Source organism: Amblyraja radiata, chromosome 45 (assembly GCF_010909765.2).
Source record: "Amblyraja radiata isolate CabotCenter1 chromosome 45, sAmbRad1.1.pri, whole genome shotgun sequence".
Lineage (NCBI taxonomy): Eukaryota > Metazoa > Chordata > Chondrichthyes > Rajiformes > Rajidae > Amblyraja > Amblyraja radiata.
The window spans coordinates 4602722-4622007 of NC_046000.1; the positions used below are offsets into that span (position 1 = coordinate 4602722).

The following is a 19286-nucleotide window of genomic DNA, read 5'->3' on the forward strand; positions in this document are numbered from 1 at the left end:
ACCATTTGCAGTAAGTGGTGTCTTTCAACTTCAAGCCACACGCACGCCACACCCACGCCACCATTTGCCGTAAGTGGTGTCTTTCAACTTCAAGCCACACCCAAGTCACCACTTGCAATAAGTAGTGCCTTTCAACTTCAAGCCAAAGCAACTAAGCCACCATTTGCAGTAATAGTGCCTTTCAACTTCAAGCCAAAGCTCCCAAGCCACCATTTGCAGTAAGTAGTGCCTTTCAACTTCAAGCCAAAGCAACCAAGCCACCATTTGCAGTAAGTAGTGCCTTTCAACGTCATGCCACCATTTGCAGTAAGTGGTGTATTTCAACTTCAAGCCACACCCAAGCCAGACCCAAGCCACCATTTGCAGTAATTTAGTGCCTTTCAACTTCAAGCCAAAGCTCGCAAGCCACCAATTGCAGTAAGTAATGCCTTTCAACTTCCAACCAAAACTCCCAAGCCATCATTTGCAGGAAGTAGTGCATTCAACGTCAAGCCAAAGCACCCAAGCACCATTTGCAGTAAGTAGTGCCTTTCAACTCATGCCACCATTTGCAGTAAGTAATGCCTTTCAACTTCAAGCCATTGCACCCAAGCCACCATTTGCTCTAAGCACTGCTTTTCAACTGCATGCCAAACCGGCCAAGCCACCATTTGCAGTAAGCAGTGCCTTTTAACTTCAAGTCAAAGCAACCAAGCCACATTTGCAGTAAGTAGTGCCTTTCAACCTCATGCCACCATTTGCAGTAAGTGGTGTAATTCAACTTCAAGCCACGCCCAAGCCACCATTTGCAGTAAGTATTACCTTTCAACCTCAAGCCAAACCACCCAAGCCACCATTTGCAGTAAGAAGTGCCTTTCAACTTCAAGCCAATGCTCCCAAGCCAACATTTGCAGTAAGTAGTGCCTTTCAACTTCAAGCCACAATTTGCAGTAGAAATTGCCTTTCAACTTCAAGCCAATGCACCCACTGCCTCATTTACAATAAGTAATGCCTTTTAACTTCAAGCCATTGGACCCAAGCCACCATTTGCAGTAAGTAGTGCCTTTCAACTTCACGCCAACGCAACCAAGCCACATTTGCAGTAAGTTGTGTCTTTCAATTCATGCCACCATATGCAGTAAGTGGTTTCTTTCAGTTTCAAGCCACACCCAAGCCACCGTTTGCAGTAAGTAGTGCCCTTCAAATTCAAGCCAAAGCTCCCAAACCACCATTTGCAGTAAGTAGTGCCTTTCAACTTCAAACCAAAGCTCCCAAGCCACCATTTGCAGTAAGTAGTGCCTTTCAACTTCAAGGCAATGCACCCACGCCCCGATTTGCAGTAAGTAGTGCCTTTCAACTTCAAGCCAATCCACCCACGCCCCGATTTGCAGTAAGTAATGCCTTTTAATTTCAAGCCACACACAAGCCACAATTTGCAATAAGTAGTGCCTTTCAACTTCATGCCAAAGCAACCAAGCCACCATTTGCAGTAAGTAGTGCCTTCCAACTTCATGCCACCATTTGCAGTAAGTGGTGTCTTTCAACTTCAAGCCACACGCACGCCACACCCAAGCCACCATTTGCAGTAAGTAGTGCCTTTCAACTTCAAGCCACACACAAGCCACCATTTGCAATAGGTAGTGTCTTTCAACTTCATGCCAAAGCAACCAAGCCACCATTTGCAGTAAGTCGTGTCTTCCAACTTCATGCCACCATTTGCAGTAAATGGTGTCTTTCAACTTCAAGCCACACCCACGCCACCATTTGCAGTAAGACGTGCCTTTCAAGTTCAAGCCAAAGCAACCAAGCCGCCATTTGCAGTAATAATTCATTTCAACTTCAAATTAAAGCTCCCAAGCCACCATTTTCAGTAAGTAGTGCCTTGCAACTTCAAGCCAAAGCAACCAAGCCACAATTTGTTGTAATAGTGCCTTTCAACTTTAAACCAAAGCTCCCAAGCCACCATTTGCAGTAAATAGTGCCTTTCAACTTCAAGCCACAATTTGCAATATGAAGTGCCTTTCAACTTCAAGCCACAATTTGCAGTATGAAGTGCCTTTCAACTTCAAGCCAATGCACCCACGCCCCCATTTGCAGTAAGGAATGCCTTTTAACTTCAAGCCATTGCACCCAAGCCACCATTTGCAGTAAGTAGTGCCTTTCAACTTCAAGCCACACGCAAGCTACCATTTGCAATAGGTAGTGCCTTTCAACTTCATGCCAAAGCAACCAAGCCACCATTTGCAGTAAATCGTGCCTTCCAACTTCATGCCACCATTTGCAGTAAGTGGTGTCTTTCAACTTCAAGCCACACCCACGCCACCATTTGCAGTAAGTAGTACCTGTCAACTTCAAGCCAAAGCAACCAAACCGCCATTTGCAGTAATAATGCCTTTCAACTTCAAATCAAAGCTCCCAAGCCACCATTTTCAGTAAGTAGTGCCTTTCAGCTTCAAGTCAAAGCAACCAAGCCACAATTTCTTGTAATAGCGCCTTTCAACTTTAAACCAAAGCTCCCAAGCCACCATTTGCAGTAGGTAGTGCCTTTCAACTTCAAGCCACAATTTGCAGTAAGTAATGCCTTTCAACTTCAAGCCAATGCACCTACGCCCCTATTTGCAGTAAGTAATGCCTTTTAACCTCAAGCCATTACAGCCAAGCCACCATTTGCAGTAAGTAGTACCTTTCAACTTCAAGCCACACACACGCCAACATTTGCAATAGGTAGTGCCTTTCAACTTCATGCCAAAGCAACCAAGCCACCATTTGCAGTAAGTTGTGCCTACCAACTTCATGCCACCATTTGCAGTAAGTGGTGTCTTTCAACTTCAAGCCACACCCACTCCACACCCACGCTACCATTCGCAGTAAGCAGTGCCTTTCAACTTCAAGCCAAAGCAACCTAGCCACCAGTTGCAGTAATAATGCCTTTCAACTTCAAATCATAGCTCCCAAGCCACCATTTGCAGTAAGTAGTGCCTTTCAACTTCCAGCCAAAGCAACCAAGCCACAATTTGCAGTAATAGTGCCTTTCAACTTCAAGCCAAAGCTCCCAAGCCACCATTTGCAGTAAGTAGTGCCTTTCAACTGCATGCCACCATTTGCGGTTAGTGCCTTTCATTTTCAAGCCCCATCCAAGCAACCATTTGCAGTAAGTAGTGGCTTCCAAACTCAAGCCAAAGCTCCCAAGCCACCATCTGCAGTAAGTAGTGCATTCCAATTTCAAGCCAAAGCACGCAAGCCACCATTTGCAGTAAGTAATGCCTTTTAACTTCAAGCCAAAGCACCCAAACAACCATTTGCAGGCAGTGCCTCTTTCCTTCAAACAAACCATATTTTCATTTTCAAACCACATTAAGGGGACACAGTTATGTAGACATTTGTTCAGTGTTATTCAGAGCTCAGAGGGACGTGACTCTTGGCTTCATCCATATTGAATAGACTGAGTGAGGCACACCACTTCCTGGTTTTATGGTTCCCCCCCTCCCTCCAGCAGGGTCAGCAGAGAGAATTTAGATGTTTTTAAAACATTAATATCTCTCTGATTTTCATCGTTGGGAAAAGTCTTCTGCTCCTTTAAGGCGGAGGCTTTAAGGGGGCTCTAAGCGAGGTGGCCAAAGATGACGGCCGTAGGTGGCAGCATTCTGTCGGAAATCGCAGCACAGTCGGCCAAAAGCGGTCAAGATCAGAGTTTTAGTAATATAGATATATACATATATATTAACACACACACAAACATATGCACACAAGCCCAGAAGAGGTTCCTAGCCTTGCCCTTATTAGCTGCGCAGACCTACTAGCGGGTATATTCGCGGACATTTTGAATCTCTCCCTACTCCGTTCTAATGTACCACCTGTTTCAAGATGGCCATCATCATCCCAGTGCCAACGAAAAACAGCTCTCCTGCCTTGACATTCACCATAATGAAATAATTTGTCAGTCAGTCTGTCAGTCAATTTTATTCGTCACGTGCACATAAAGTGCAGTGAAATGAATTTGCCAGAAGCTGTACAATAAAAAAAGCACACAATACACAATAACATTTTAACACAAACATCAACCACAGCATTCATCACTGTGCTCGAAGGCACAAAATATTGTCAGTCCTCATTCATTTCCCCCCGAGGGAGTGACCACACCCCTCCGCTGTCGCCGCTGCAGGCGTCCAAATGTGCAGACAAGGTAAGTCCAGGTAGGTCCTGATTCTGGTCCTCTCCACCGGAGACAGCGACTTCAAGATGGTGTAGGCCGCTGGCCGGCGGTCGAAGATCAAAAGTCCCCGCCGCGCCGCCGCCAGAAGAACCGCAGACCGCAGGACCGGCGGTCTAAGATCTTCTCCAGGGATCCCCGGCGAGGGATCCCGCTCCGGGTGTTCAGTCCCCGCCGCCCCCACAGTAGAAGTAGGCCGCGGGCCGTCGGTCGGAGCTCTTTTCCTCCGGAGTCCCGAACGCGGGATCCCAGGCTCCGGACACCGCGCCAGCAGGAGCGCCACCGACCGCTAGTTATGGATCGAATTATCACCAGCAGCATTGACCCACTGCAGTTCGCATTCCACCACAAAAGATCCACGGCCGAACTCATCCTTGGAACACCTGGATAAGAGATACACCTACGACTGACACCGATTCATAAAATGTAACCCTGTCTTTAGTATCATTATACAATCCAAGCTTATTACGAAACTCGCGGGACTTGTAGCCAGCACTCACCTCTCCAACTGGATCATCGACTTCCAGTCCAACAGAATCCAATCAGTGAATGCAGGGGAGAATTCATCCTCTACGTCAATGTACAACAATAGTGCTGCCGGTGTTTCGTGTGAGCGCCCTTGTACACTCATTGACAGCACAATAGGAGTACCACACCGTGCGCAGCGGCCGAATACGGCTTCCTGGAGTCTTGGGAAGCTGGGCGGCATAAAAAAACAGCTGCCTCTGATGTTGATACACATATTCAGTGCTTGAGAGTAACACATTGTCTGTGCTGCTGGTGTGATGGGGTGGACAAACTTTGTCCCGCAATGATTAAGAGTCCAGCACTCCAACTGCCCACACGGAATTCAGGGTGAAACCACATCGACCTCATCTTTAACTCTGCTTCTCTCTCATGACACGGCCATGCCTGACATTGTGACATTTCAAACTATAATTCAGGAACAGTCTCGTTTCTCTGATTCCGGGATCAGTGTCGTCCCTGTCCGTCCGAAGATACACTAATCGATTGTCGTCAAACATTTCCTTATTGGAGCCGAATTGTTTAGACCGCAGTAGTCGTGGCCGAGTGGTTAAGGCGATGGACTAGAAATCCATTGGGGTTTCCCCGCGCAGGTTCGAATCCTGCTGATTACGGGACCAGCAAATCCGCTCGAAATTACCATCGTGTATGTGTAACTTTTGATGGGCCTTTGATTGTCTGTTCCCAGAGTAAACACCTAATTTATTTCCTGTGGTTCCAGGCTGCGCACTGGGTCGAATTAACGTCATACAATTTCATTGTTGATTCCTGTCCTAATCCTTGGAACCTCTGTCACAGGTGCATTGTTTCTCATGTAAACCAACGCCCACGAGGGGGGGGGGGGGGGGGGGGGGGAAGGAAATTGGGTTTCTTGGGGATAAAATGAGGGAGAAGCTCCTGTTGGGAAGATAGAACAGGAAGGCTGTTGGGTGCTTAAAATTGGAAAAATTAATTGTTCAGGCCGTTAGGTTTGTAAGCTACCGTCTCTGAATATGGGATGGTGTCCAGCCTCTCCCAAGCCACCATTTGCAGTAAGTAGTACCTTTCAATTTCAAGCCAACCCACCCAAGCCACCATTTGCAGTAAGAAGTGCCTTTCAACTTCAAGCCAATGCTCCCAAGTCACCATTTGCAGTAAGTTGTGCCTTTCAACTTCAAGCCACAATTTGAAGTAGGGAGTGCCTTTCAACTTCAAGCCAATGCACCCACGGCCTCATTTGCAGTAAGTAATGCCTTTTAACTTCAAGCCATTGGACCCAAGCCACCATTTGCACTAAGTAGTGCCTTTCAACTTCAAGCCAACGCCACCAAGCCACATTTGCAGTAAGTAGTGTCTTTCAACTTCATGCCACCATATGCAGTAAGTGGTGTATTTCAGCTTCAGGCCACACCCAAGCCACCATTTGCAGTAAATAGTGCCTTTCAACTTCAAACCAAAGCTCCCAAGTCACCATTTGCAGTAAGTAGTGCCTTTCAACTTCAAGCCACAATTTGCAGTAAGTAGTGCTTTCAACTTCAAGCCAATGCACCCACGCCCCGATTTGCAGTAAGTAATGCCTTTTAACTTCAAGCCATTGCACCCAAGGCACCATTTGCAGTAAGTAGTGCCTTTCAACTTCAAGCCACACACAAGCCACAATTTGCAATAAGTAGTGCCTTTCAACTTCATGCCAAAGCAACCAACCCACCATTTGCAGTAAGTAGTGCCTTCCAACTTCATGCCACCATTTGCAGTAAGTGGTGTCTTTCAACTTCAAGCCACAACCACGCCACAGCCACGCCACCATTTGCAGTAAGTAGTGCCCTTTAACTTCAAGCCATTGCACCCACGCCACCATTTGCAGTAAGTAGTGCCTTTCAACTTCAAGCCATACACAAGCCACCATTTGCAATAGGTAGTGCCTTTCAACTTCATGCCAAAGCAACCAAGCCACCATTTGCAGTAAGTAGTGCCTTCCAACTTCATGCCACCATTTGCAGTAAATGGTGTCTTTCCACTTCAAGCCACACCCAGGCTACCATTTGCAGTAAGAAGTGCCTTTCAACTTCAAGCCAAAGCAACTAAGCCACCATTTGCAGTAATAGTGCCTTTCAACTTCAAGCCAAAGCTCCCAAGCCACCATTTGCAATAATAGTGCCTTTCAACTTCAAGCCAAAGCACCCAAGCACCATTTGCAGTAAGTAGTGCCTTTCAACTTCATGCCACCATTTGCAGTAAGTATTGCCTTTCAACTTCAAGCCATTGCACCCAAGCCACCATGTGCACTAGGCACTGCCTTTCAATTGCATGCCAAACCACCCAAGCCACCATTTGCAGTAAGTAGTGCCTTTCAACTTCAAGTAAAAGCAACCAAACCACATTTGCAGTAAGTAGTGCCTTTCAACCTCATGCCACCATTTGCAGTAAGTGGTGTATTTCAACTTCAAGCCACACCCAAGCCACCATTTGCAGTAAGTAGTACCAATCAACCTAAAGCCAAACCACCCAAGCCACCATTTGCAGTAAGACGTGCCTTTCAAATTCAAGCCAATGCTCCCAAGCCAACATTTGCAGTAAGTAGTGCCTTTCAACTTCAAGCCACAATTTGCAGTAGGTAAGTGCCTTTCAACTTCAAGCCAATGCACCCACGGCCTCATTTGCAGTAAGTAATGCCTTTTAACTTCAAGCCATTGGACCCAAGCCACCATTTGCAGTAAGTAGTGCCTTTCAACTTCAAGCCAACGCAACCAAGCCACATTTGCAATAAGTAGTGTCTTTCAACTTCATGCCACCATATGCAGTAAGTGGTTTCTTTCAGCTTCAATCCACACCCAAGCCACCGTTTGCAGTAAGTAGTGCCTTTCAAATTCAAGCCAAAGCTCCCAAATCACCATTTGCAGTAAGTAGTGCCTTTCAACTTCAAACCAAAGCTCCCAAGCCACCATTTGCAGTAAGTAGTGCCTTTTAACTTAAAGGCAATGCACCCACGCCCCGATTTGCTGTAAGTAATGCCTTTTAACTTCAAGCCATTGCACCCAAGCCACCATTTGCAGTAAGTAGTGCCTTCCAACTTCATGCCACCATTTGCAGTAAGTGGTGTCTTTCAACTTCAAGCCACACCCACGCCACACCCACGCCACCATTTGCAGTAAGTAGTGCCTTATAACTTCAAGCCATTGCACCCAAGCCACCATTTGCAGTAAGTAGTGCCTTTCAACTTCAAGCCACACACAAGCCACCATTTGCAATAGGTAGTGCCTTTCAACTTCATGCCAAAGCAACCAAGCCACCATTGGCAGTAAGTAGTGCCTTCCAACTTCATGCCACCATTTGCAGTAAATGGTGTCGTTCAAATTCAAGCCACACCCACGCCACACCCACGCCACCATTTGCAGTAAGTAGTGCCTTTCAAGTTCAAGCCAAAGCAAGCAAGCCGCCATTTGCAGTAATAATTCATTTCAACTTCAAATTAAAGCTCCCAAGCCACCATTTTCAGTAAGTAGTGCCTTTCAACTTCAAGCCAAAGCAACCAAGCCACAATTTGTTGTAATATTGCCTTTCAAATTTAAACCAAAGCTCCCAAGCCACCATTTGCAGTAAGTAGTGCCTTTCAACTTCAAGCCACAATTTGCAGTATGAAGTGCCTTTCAACTTCAAGCCACAATTTGCAGTATCAAGTGCCTTTCAACTTCAAGCCAATGCACCCAAGCCACCATTTGCAGTAAGTAGTGCCTTTCAACTTCAAGCCACACACAAGCTACCATTTGCAATAGTTAGTGCCTTTCAACTTCATGCCAAAGCAACCAAGCCACCATTTGCAGTAAATCGTGCCTTCCAACTTCATGCTACCATTTGCAGTAAGTGGTGTCTATCAACTTCAAGCCACACCCAAGCTACCATTTGCAGTAAGTAGTGCCTTTCAACTTCAAGCCAAAGCAACTAAGCCACCATTTGCAGTAATAGTGCTTCAACTTCAAGCCAAAGCTCCCAAGCCACCATTTTCAATAATAGTGCCTTAAAACTTCAAGTCAAAGCTCCCAAGCCACCATTTGCAGTAAGTGGTGTCTTTCAACTTCAAGCCACACCCAAGCCACACCCAAGCCAACATTTGCAGTACGAGTGCCTTTCAACTTCAAGCCAAAGCTCGCAAGCCACCATTTGCAGTAAGTAATGCCTTTCAACTTCCAACCAAAAATCCCAAGCCATCATTTGCAGGAAGTAGTGCATTCAACGTCAAGCCAAAGCACCCAAGCACCATTTGCAGTAAGTAGTGCCTTTCAACTTCATGCCACCATTTGCAGTAAGTAATGCCTTTCAACTTCAAGCCATTGCACCCAAGCCACCATTTGCACTAAGCACTGCCTTTCAACTGCATGTCAAACCACCCAAGCCACATTTGCAGTAAGTAGTGCCTTTCAACCTCATGCCACCATTTGCAGTAAGTGGGGTATTTCAACTTCAAGCCTCTCCCAAGCCACAATTTGCAGTAAGTAGTACCTTTCAACCTCAAGCCAAACCACCCAAGCCACCATATGCAGTAAGTAGTGCCTTTCAACTTCAAGCCACAATTTGCAGTAAGTAGTGCCTTTCAACTTCAAGCCAATGCACCCACGCCCCGATTTGCAGTAAGTAATGCCTTTTAACTTCAAGCCATTGCACCCAAGCCACCATTAGCAGTAAGTAGTGCCTTTCAACTTCAAGCCACACACAAGCCAAAATTTGCAATAAGTAGTGCCTTTCAACTTCATGCCAAAGCAACCAACCCACCATTTGCAGTAAGTAGTGTCTTCCATCTTCATGCCACCATTTGCAGTAAATGGTGTCTTTCAACTTCAAGCCACACCCACGCCACAGCCACGCCACCATTTGCAGTAAGTAGTGCCTTTTAACTTCAAGCCATTGCACCCAAGCCTCCATTTGCAGTAAGTAGTGACTTTCAACTTCAAGCCACACACAAGCCACCATTTGCAATAGGTAGTGCCTTTCAACTTCATGCCAAAGCAACCAAGCCACCATTTGCAGTAAGTAGTGCCTTCCAACATCATGCCACGATTTGCAGTAAGTGGTGTCTTTCAACTTCAAGCCACACCCAAGCTACCATTTGCAATAAGTAGTGCCTTTCAACTTCAAGCCAAAGCAACTAAGCCACCATTTGCAGTAAAAGTGCCTTTCAACTTCAAGCCAAAGCTCCCAAGCCACCATTTGCAATAATAATGCCTTTCAACTTCAAGTCAAAGCTCCCAAGCCACCATTTGCAGTAAGTAGTGCCTTTCAACTTCAAGCCAAAGCAACGAAGCCACCATTTGCAGTAAGTAGTGCCTTTCAACGTCATGCCACCATTTGCAGTAAGTGGTGTATTTCAACTTCAAGCCACACCCAAGCCACACCCAAGCCACCATTTGCAGTTAGAAGTGCCTTTCAAATTCAAGCCAAAGCTCCCAAACCACCATTTGCAGTAAGTAGTGCCTTTCAACTTCAAACCAAAGCTCCCAAACCACCATTTGCAGTAAGCAGTGCCTTTCAACGTCAAACCAAAGCTCCCAAGCCTTCATTTGCAGTAAGTAGTGCCTTTCAACTTCAAGGCAATGCACCCACGCCCCGATTTGCAGTAAGAGTGCCTTTCAACTTCAAGCCAATGCACCCACGCCCCGATTTGCAGTAAGTAATGCCTTTTAACTTCAAGCCACACACAAGCCACAATTTGCAATAAGTAGTGCCTTTCAACTTCATGCCAAAGCAACCAAGCCACCATTTGCAGTAAGTAGTGCCTTCCAACTTCGAGCCACCATTTGCAGTAAGTGGTGTCTTTCAACTTCAAGCCACACGCACGCCACACCCACGCCACCATTTGCAGTAAGTGGTGTCTTTCAACTTCAAGCCACACCCAAGCCACCACTTGCAATAAGTAGTGCCTTTCAACTTCAAGCCAAAGCAACTAAGCCACCATTTGCAGTAATAGTGCCTTTCAACTTCAAGCCAAAGCTCCCAAGCCACCATTTGCAGTAAGTAGTGCCTTTCAACTTCAAGCCAAAGCAACCAAGCCACCATTTGCAGTAAGTAGTGCCTTTCAACGTCATGCCACCATTTGCAGCAAGTGGTGTATTTCAACTTCAAGCCACACCCAAGCCAGACCCAAGCCACCATTTGCAGTAAGTAGTGCCTTTCAACTTCAAGCCAAAGCTCGCAAGCCACCATTTGCAGTAAGTAATGCCTTTCAACTTCCACCAAAACTCCCAAGCCATCATTTGCAGGAAGTAGTGCATTCAACGTCAAGCCAAAGCACCCAAGCACCATTTGCAGTAAGTAGTGCCTTTCAACTTCATGCCACCATTTGCAGTAAGTAATGCCTTTCAACTTCAAGCCATTGCACCCAAGCCACCATTTGCTCTAAGCACTGCCTTTCAACTGCATGCCAAACCGGCCAAGCCACCATTTGCAGTAAGTAGTGCCTTTCAACTTCAAGTCAAAGCAACCAAGCCACATTTGCAGTAAGTAGTGCCTTTCAACCTCATGCCACCATTTGCAGTAAGTGGTGTAATTCAACTTCAAGCCACGCCCAAGCCACCACTTGCAGTAAGTATTACCTTTCAACCTCAAGCCAAACCACCCAAGCCACCATTTGCAGTAAGAAGTGCCTTTCAACTTCAAGCCAATGCTCCCAAGCCAACATTTGCAGTAAGTAGTGCCTTTCAACTTCAAGCCACAATTTGCAGTAGTTAGTGCCTTTCAACTTCAAGCCAATGCACCCACGGCCTCATTTGCAGTAGGTAATGCATTTTAACTTCAAGCCATTGCACCCAAGCCACCATTAGCAGTAAGTAGTGTCTTTCAACTTCATGCCACCATATGCAGTAAGTGGTGTCTTTCAGCTTCAAGCCACACCCAAGCCACCATTTGCAGTAAGTAGTGCCTTTCAACTTCAAGCCACACACAAGCCAAAATTTGCAATAAGTAGTGCCTTTCAACTTCATGCCAAAGCAACCAACCCACCATTTGCAGTAAGTAGTGTCTTCCATCTTCATGCCACCATTTGCAGTAAGTGGTGTCTTTCAACTTCAAGCCACACCCACGCCACAGCCACGCCACCATTTGCAGTAAGCAGTGCCTTTTAACTTCAAGCCATTGCACCCAAGCCTCCATTTGCAGTAAGTAGTGACTTTCAACTTCAAGCCACACACAAGCCACCATTTGCAATAGGTAGTGCCTTTCAACTTCAAGTCAAAGCTCCCAAGCCACCATTTGCAGTAAGCAGTGCCTTTCAACTTCAAGCCAAAGCAACCAAGCCACCATTTGCAGTAAGTAGTGCCTTTCAACGTCATGCCACCATTTGCAGTAAGTGGTGTATTTCAACTTCAAGCCACACCCAAGCCACACCCAAGCCACCATTTGCAGTAAGTAGTGCCTTTCAAATTCAAGCCAAAGCTCCCAAACCACCATTTGCAGTAAGAAGTGCCTTTCAACTTCAAACCAAAGCTCCCAAACCACCATTTGCAGTAAGTAGTGCCTTTCAACTTCAAACCAAAGCTCCCAAGCCTTCATTTGCAGTAAGTAGTGCCTTTCAACTTCAAGGCAATGCACCCACGCCCCGATTTGCAGTAAGAGTGCCTTTCAACTTCAAGCCAATGCACCCACGCCCCGATTTGCAGTAAGTAATGCCTTTTAACTTCAAGCCACACACAAGCCACAATTTGCAATAAGTAGTGCCTTTCAACTTCATGCCAAAGCAACCAAGCCACCATTTGCAGTAAGTTGTGCCTACCAACTTCATGCCACCATTTGCAGTAAGTGGTGTCTTTCAACTTCAAGCCACACCCACTCCACACCCACGCTACCATTCGCAGTAAGCAGTGCCTTTCAACTTCAAGCCAAAGCAACCTAGCCACCAGTTGCAGTAATAATGCCTTTCAACTTCAAATCATAGCTCCCAAGCCACCATTTGCAGTAAGTAGTGCCTTTCAACTTAAAGCCAAAGCAACCAAGCCACAATTTGCAGTAATAGTGCCTTTCAACTTCAAGCCAAAGCTCCCAAGCCACCATTTGCAGTAAGTAGTGCCTTTCAACTGCATGCCACCATTTGCGGTTAGTGCCTTTCATTTTCAAGCCCCATCCAAGCAACCATTTGCAGTAAGAAGTGGCTTCCAAACTCAAGCCAAAGCTCCCAAGCCACCATCTGCAGTAAGTAGTGCATTCCAATTTCAAGCCAAAGCACGCAAGCCACCATTTGCAGTAAGTAATGCCTTGTAACTTCAAGCCAAAGCACCCAAACAACCATTTGCAGGCAGTGCCTCTTTCCTTCAAACAAACCATATTTTCATTTTCAAACCACATTAAGGGGACACAGTTATGTAGACATTTGTTCAGTGTTATTCAGAGCTCAGAGGGACGTGACCCTTGGCTTCATCCATATTGAATAGACTGAGTGAGGCACACCACTTCCTGGTTTTATGGTTCCCCCCTCCCTCCAGCAGGGTCAGCAGAGAGAATTTAGATGTTTTTAAAACATTAATATCCCTCTGATTTTCATCGTTGGGAAAAGTCTTCTGCTCCTTTAAGGCGGAGGGGGGCTCTAAGCGAGGCGGCCAAAGATGACGGCCGTAGGTGGCAGCATTCTGTCGGAAATCGCAGCACAGTCGGCCAAAAGCGGTCAAGATCAGAGTTTTAGTAATATAGATATATACATATATATTAACACACACACAAACATATGCACACAAGCCCAGAAGAGGTTCCTAGCCTTGCCCTTATTAGCTGCGCAGACCTACTAGCGGGTATATTCGCGGACATTTTGAATCTCTCCCTACTCCGTTCTAATGTACCACCTGTTTCAAGATGGCCATCATCATCCCAGTGCCAACGAAAAACAGCTCTCCTGCCTTGACATTCACCATAATGAAATAATTTGTCAGTCAGTCTGTCAGTCAATTTTATTCGTCACGTGCACATAAAGTGCAGTGAAATGAATTTGCCAGAAGCTGTACAATAAAAAAAGCACACAATACACAATAACATTTTAACACAAACATCAACCACAGCATTCATCACTGTGCTCGAAGGCACAAAATATTGTCAGTCCTCATTCATTTCCCCCCGAGGTAGTGACCACACCCCTCCGCTGTCGCCGCTGCAGGCGTCCAAATGTGCAGACAAGGTAAGTCCAGGTAGGTCCTGATTCTGGTCCTCTCCACCGGAGACAGCGACTTCAAGATGGTGTAGGCCGCTGGCCGGCGGTCGAAGATCAAAAGTCCCCGCCGCGCCGCCGCCAGAAGAACCGCAGACCGCAGGGCCGGCGGTCTAAGATCTTCTCCAGGGATCCCCGGCGAGGGATCCCGCTCCGGGTGTTCAGTCCCCGCCGCCCCCACAGTAGAAGTAGGCCGCGGGCCGTCGGTCGGAGCTCTTTTCCTCCGGAGTCCCGAACGCGGGATCCCAGGCTCCGGACACCGCGCCAGCAGGAGCGCCACCGACCGCTAGTTATGGATCGAATTATCACCAGCAGCATTGACCCACTGCAGTTCGCATTCCACCACAAAAGATCCACGGCCGAACTCATCCTTGGAACACCTGGATAAGAGATACACCTACGACTGACACCGATTCATAAAATGTAACCCTGTCTTTAGTATCATTATACAATCCAAGCTTATTACGAAACTCGCGGGACTTGTAGCCTGCACTCACCTCTCCAACTGGATCATCGACTTCCAGTCCAACAGAATCCAATCAGTGAATGCAGGGGAGAATTCATCCTCTACGTCAATGTACAACAATAGTGCTGCCGGTGTTTCGTGTGAGCGCCCTTGTACACTCATTGACAGCACAATAGGAGTACCACACCGTGCGCAGCGGCCGAATACGGCTTCCTGGAGTCTTGGGCAGCTGGGCGGCATAAAAAAACAGCTGCCTCTGATGTTGATACACATATTCAGTGCTTGAGAGTAACACATTGTCTGTGCTGCTGGTGTGATGGGGTGGACAAACTTTGTCCCGCAATGATTAAGAGTCCAGCACTCCAACTGCCCACACGGAATTCAGGGTGAAACCACATCGACCTCATCTTTAACTCTGCTTCTCTCTCATGACACGGCCATGCCTGACATTGTGACATTTCAAACTATAATTCAGGAACAGTCTCGTTTCTCTGATTCCGGGATCAGTGTCGTCCCTGTCCGTCCGAAGATACACTAATCGATTGTCGTCAAACATTTCCTTATTGGAGCCGAATTGTTTAGACCGCAGTAGTCGTGGCCGAGTGGTTAAGGCGATGGACTAGAAATCCATTGGGGTTTCCTCGCGCAGGTTCGAATCCTGCCGACTACGGGACCAGCAAATCCGCTCGAAATTACCATCGTGTATGTGTAACTTTTGATGGGCCTTTGATTGTCTGTTCCCAGAGTAAACACCTAATTTATTTCCTGTGGTTCCAGGCTGCGCACTGGGTCGAATTAACGTCATACAATTTCATTGTTGATTCCTGTCCTAATCCTTGGAACCTCTGTCACAGGTGCATTGTTTCTCATGTAAACCAACGCCCACGAGGAAGCGAATATTGGAATTCCTTTCCTAAATGAACCGTGGATAAGTGAAAGACTAACATTTAAATATCTATGAATATTTTGAAACCGGGTGGATGAATGATTATAACGTATTGTGTGAAAGGTCACCGTGGAGGTTGGAATGCGATGTGGAGACCGTCTACTTTAGATTAGTTGTTTATTGTCAAGTGTATCGATGAACAGTGAAACGTATGTTGCTGCGTGCTATCCAGTTCACGAAACAATTATAATGATTGCAATGGTCCAATGGTTTATTGGTGTCTTTACTGCCACTCGTAGCAGTTAGAATGAATACATTTATTTGCACACAGTTTAGTGACTATGCGCGAACGTAAGCACAATCGATCCCGGTCATTAAATAATGTAACGAACAGCCCACTGTTTCCAGTCCCAACTGCACATCCCCAAAGCATGGGGATCGACAATTTGCGATTTATGAACACTGTATATTATACACTGTACAAGTGGAGGTGAAGGCGTTGCAGAGGAGCCGGTGCGATGCCAGCTGTGTGTTAGGGTAGGGAGAAGGACATGGGGGGGGGGGGGGGGGGGGGGGGGGGGGGAGGGAAGGAAATTGGGTTTCTTGGGGATAAAATGAGGGAGAAGCTCCTGTTGGGAAGATAGAACAGGAAGGCTGTTGGGTGCTTAAAATTGGAAAAATTAATTGTTCAGGCCGTTAGGTTTGTAAGCTACCGTCTCTGAATATGGGATGGTGTCCAGCCTCTCCCAAGCCACCATTTGCAGTAAGTAGTACCTTTCAATTTCAAGCCAACCCACCCAAGCCACCATTTGCAGTAAGAAGTGCCTTTCAACTTCAAGCCAATGCTCCCAAGTCACCATTTGCAGTAAGTTGTGCCTTTCAACTTCAAGCCACAATTTGAAGTAGGGAGTGCCTTTCAACTTCAAGCCAATGCACCCACGGCCTCATTTGCAGTAAGTAATGCCTTTTAACTTCAAGCCATTGGACCCAAGCCACCATTTGCAGTAAGTAGTGCCTTTCAACTTCAAGCCAACGCAACCAAGCCACATTTGCAGTAAGTAATGTCTTTCAACTTCATGCCACCATATGCAGTAAGTGGTGTATTTCAGCTTCAGGCCACACCCAAGCCACCATTTGCAGTAAATAGTGCCTTTCAACTTCAAACCAAAGCTCCCAAGTCACCATTTTCAGTAAGTAGTGCCTTTCAACTTCAAGCTTCAATTTGCAGTAATAAGTGCCTTTCAACTTCAAGCCATTGCACCCAAGGCCTCATTTGCAGTAAGTAATGCCTTTTAACTTCAAGCCATTGCACCCAAGGCACCATTTGCAGTAAGTAGTACCTTTCAACTTCAAGCCACACACAAGCCACAATTTGCAATTAGTGCCTTTCAACTTCATGCCAAAGCAACCAACCCACCATTTGCAGTAAGTAGTGCCTTCCAACTTCATGCCACCATTTGCAGTAAGTGGTGTCTTTCAACTTCAAGCCACAACCACGCCACAGCCACGCCACCATTTGCAGTAAGTAGTGCCTTTTAACTTCAAGCCATTGCACCCAAGCCACCATTTGCAGTAAGTAGTGCCTTTCAACTTCAAGCCATACACAAGCCACCATTTGCAATAGGTAGTGCCTTTCAACTTCATGCCAAAGCAACCAAGCCACCATTTGCAGTAAGTAGTGCCTTCCAACTTCATGCCACCATTTGCAGTAAATGGTGTCTTTCCACTTCAAGCCACACCCAGGCTACCATTTGCAGTAAGAAGTGCCTTTCAACTTCAAGCCAAAGCAACTAAGCCACCATTTGCAGTAATAGTGCCTTTCAACTTCAAGCCAAAGCTCCCAAGCCACCATTTGCAATAATAGTGCCTTTCAACTTCAAGCCAAAGCACCCAAGCACCATTTGCAGTAAGTAGTGCCTTTCAACTTCATGCCACCATTTGCAGTAAGTATTGCCTTTCAACTTCAAGCCATTGCACCCAAGCCACCATGTGCACTGGGCACTGCCTTTCAATTGCATGCCAAACCACCCAAGCCACCATTTGCAGTAAGTAGTGCCTTTCAACTTCAAGTAAAAGCAACCAAACCACATTTGCAGTAATTAGTGCCTTTCAACCTCATGCCACCATTTGCAGTAAGTGGTGTATTTCAACTTCAAGCCACACCCAAGCCACCATTTGCAGTAAGTAGTACCAATCAACCTAAAGCCAAACCAACCAAGCCACCATTTGCAGTAAGACGTGCCTTTCAACTTCAAGCCAATGCTCCCAAGCCAACATTTGCAGTAAGTAGTGCCTTTCAACTTCAAGCCACAATTTGCAGTAGGTAAGTGCCTTTCAACTTCAAGCCAATGCACCCACGGCCTCATTTGCAGTAAGTAATGCCTTTTAACTTCAAGCCATTGGACCCAAGCCACCATTTGCAGTAAGTAGTGCCTTTCAACTTCAAGCCAACGCAACCAAGCCACATTTGCAATAAGTAGTGTCTTTCAACTTCATGCCACCATATGCAGTAAGTGGTTTCTTTCAGCTTCAATCCACACCCAAGCCACCGTTTGCAGTAAGTAGTGCCTTTCAAATTCAAGCCAAAGCTCCCAAATCACCATTTGCAGTAAGTAGTGCCTTTCAACTTCAAACCAAAGCTCCCAAGCCACCATTTGCAGTAAGTAGTGCCTTTTAACTTAAAGGCAATGCACCCACGCCCCGATTTGCTGTAAGTAATGCCTTTTAACTTCAAGCCATTGCACCCAAGCCACCATTTGCAGTAAGTAGTGCCTTTCAACTTCAAGCCACACACAAGCCACAATTTGCAGTAAGTAGTGCCTTCCAACTTCATGCCACCATTTGCAGTAAGTGGTGTCTTTCAACTTCAAGCCACACCCACGCCACACCCACGCCACCATTTGCAGTAAGTAGTGCCTTATAACTTCAAGCCATTGCACCCAAGCCACCATTTGCAGTAAGTAGTGCCTTTCAACTTCAAGCCACACACAAGCCACCATTTGCAATAGGTAGTGCCTTTCAACTTCATGCCAAAGCAACCAAGCCACCATTGGCAGTAAGTAGTGCCTTCCAACTTCATGCCACCATTTGCAGTAAATGGTGTCGTTCAACTTCAAGCCACACCCACGCCACACCCACGCCACCATTTGCAGTAAGTAGTGCCTTTCAAGTTCAAGCCAAAGCAAGCAAGCCGCCATTTGCAGTAATAATTCATTTCAACTTCAAATTAAAGCTCCCAAGCCACCATTTTCAGTAAGTAGTGCCTTTCAACTTCAAGCCAAAGCAACCAAGCCACAATTTGTTGTAATATTGCCTTTCAAATTTAAACCAAAGCTCCCAAGCCACCATTTGCAGTAAGTAGTGCCTTTCAACTTCAAGCCACAATTTGCAGTATGAAGTGCCTTTCAACTTCAAGCCACAATTTGCAGTATCAAGTGCCTTTCAACTTCAAGCCAATGCACCCAAGCCACCATTTGCAGTAAGTGGTGTCTATCAACTTCAAGCCACACCCAAGCTACCATTTGCAGTAAGTAGTGCCTTTCAACTTCAAGCCAAAGCAACTAAGCCACCATTTGCAGTAATAGTGCTTCAACTTCAAGCCAAAGCTCCCAAGCCACCATTTGCAATAATAGTGCCTTTCAACTTCAAGTCAAAGCTCCCAAGCCACCATTTGCAGTAAGTGGTGTCTTTCAACTTCAAGCCACACCCAAGCCACACCCAAGCCAACATTTGCAGTACGAGTGCCTTTCAACTTCAAGCCAAAGCTCGCAAGCCACCATTTGCAGTAAGTAATGCCTTTCAACTTCCAACCAAAACTCCCAAGCCATCATTTGCAGGAAGTAGTGCATTCAACGTCAAGCCAAAGCACCCAAGCACCATTTGCAGTAAGTAGTGCCTTTCAACTTCATGCCACCATTTGCAGTAAGTAATGCCTTTCAACTTCAAGCAATTGCACCCAAGCCACCATTTGCACTAAGCACTGCCTTTCAACTGCATGTCAAACCACCCAAGCCACATTTGCAGTAAGTAGTGCCTTTCAACCTCATGCCACCATTTGCAGTAA

The 19286-nt window shown here is 46.3% G+C and overlaps 2 non-coding genes across 2 annotated transcripts; both read left to right on the forward strand.

Moving 5' to 3' along the window:
- The first annotated feature begins 5246 nt into the window (after positions 1 to 5246).
- trnas-aga lies at positions 5247 to 5328 on the forward strand. Its single transcript has one exon. It is a non-coding gene; the product is annotated as a tRNA-Ser (tRNA).
- A 9597-nt stretch (positions 5329 to 14925) lies between these two features.
- Positions 14926 to 15007, forward strand: trnas-aga. The gene has a single exon. It is a non-coding gene; the product is annotated as a tRNA-Ser (tRNA).
- Positions 15008 to 19286: the final 4279 nt, after the last annotated feature.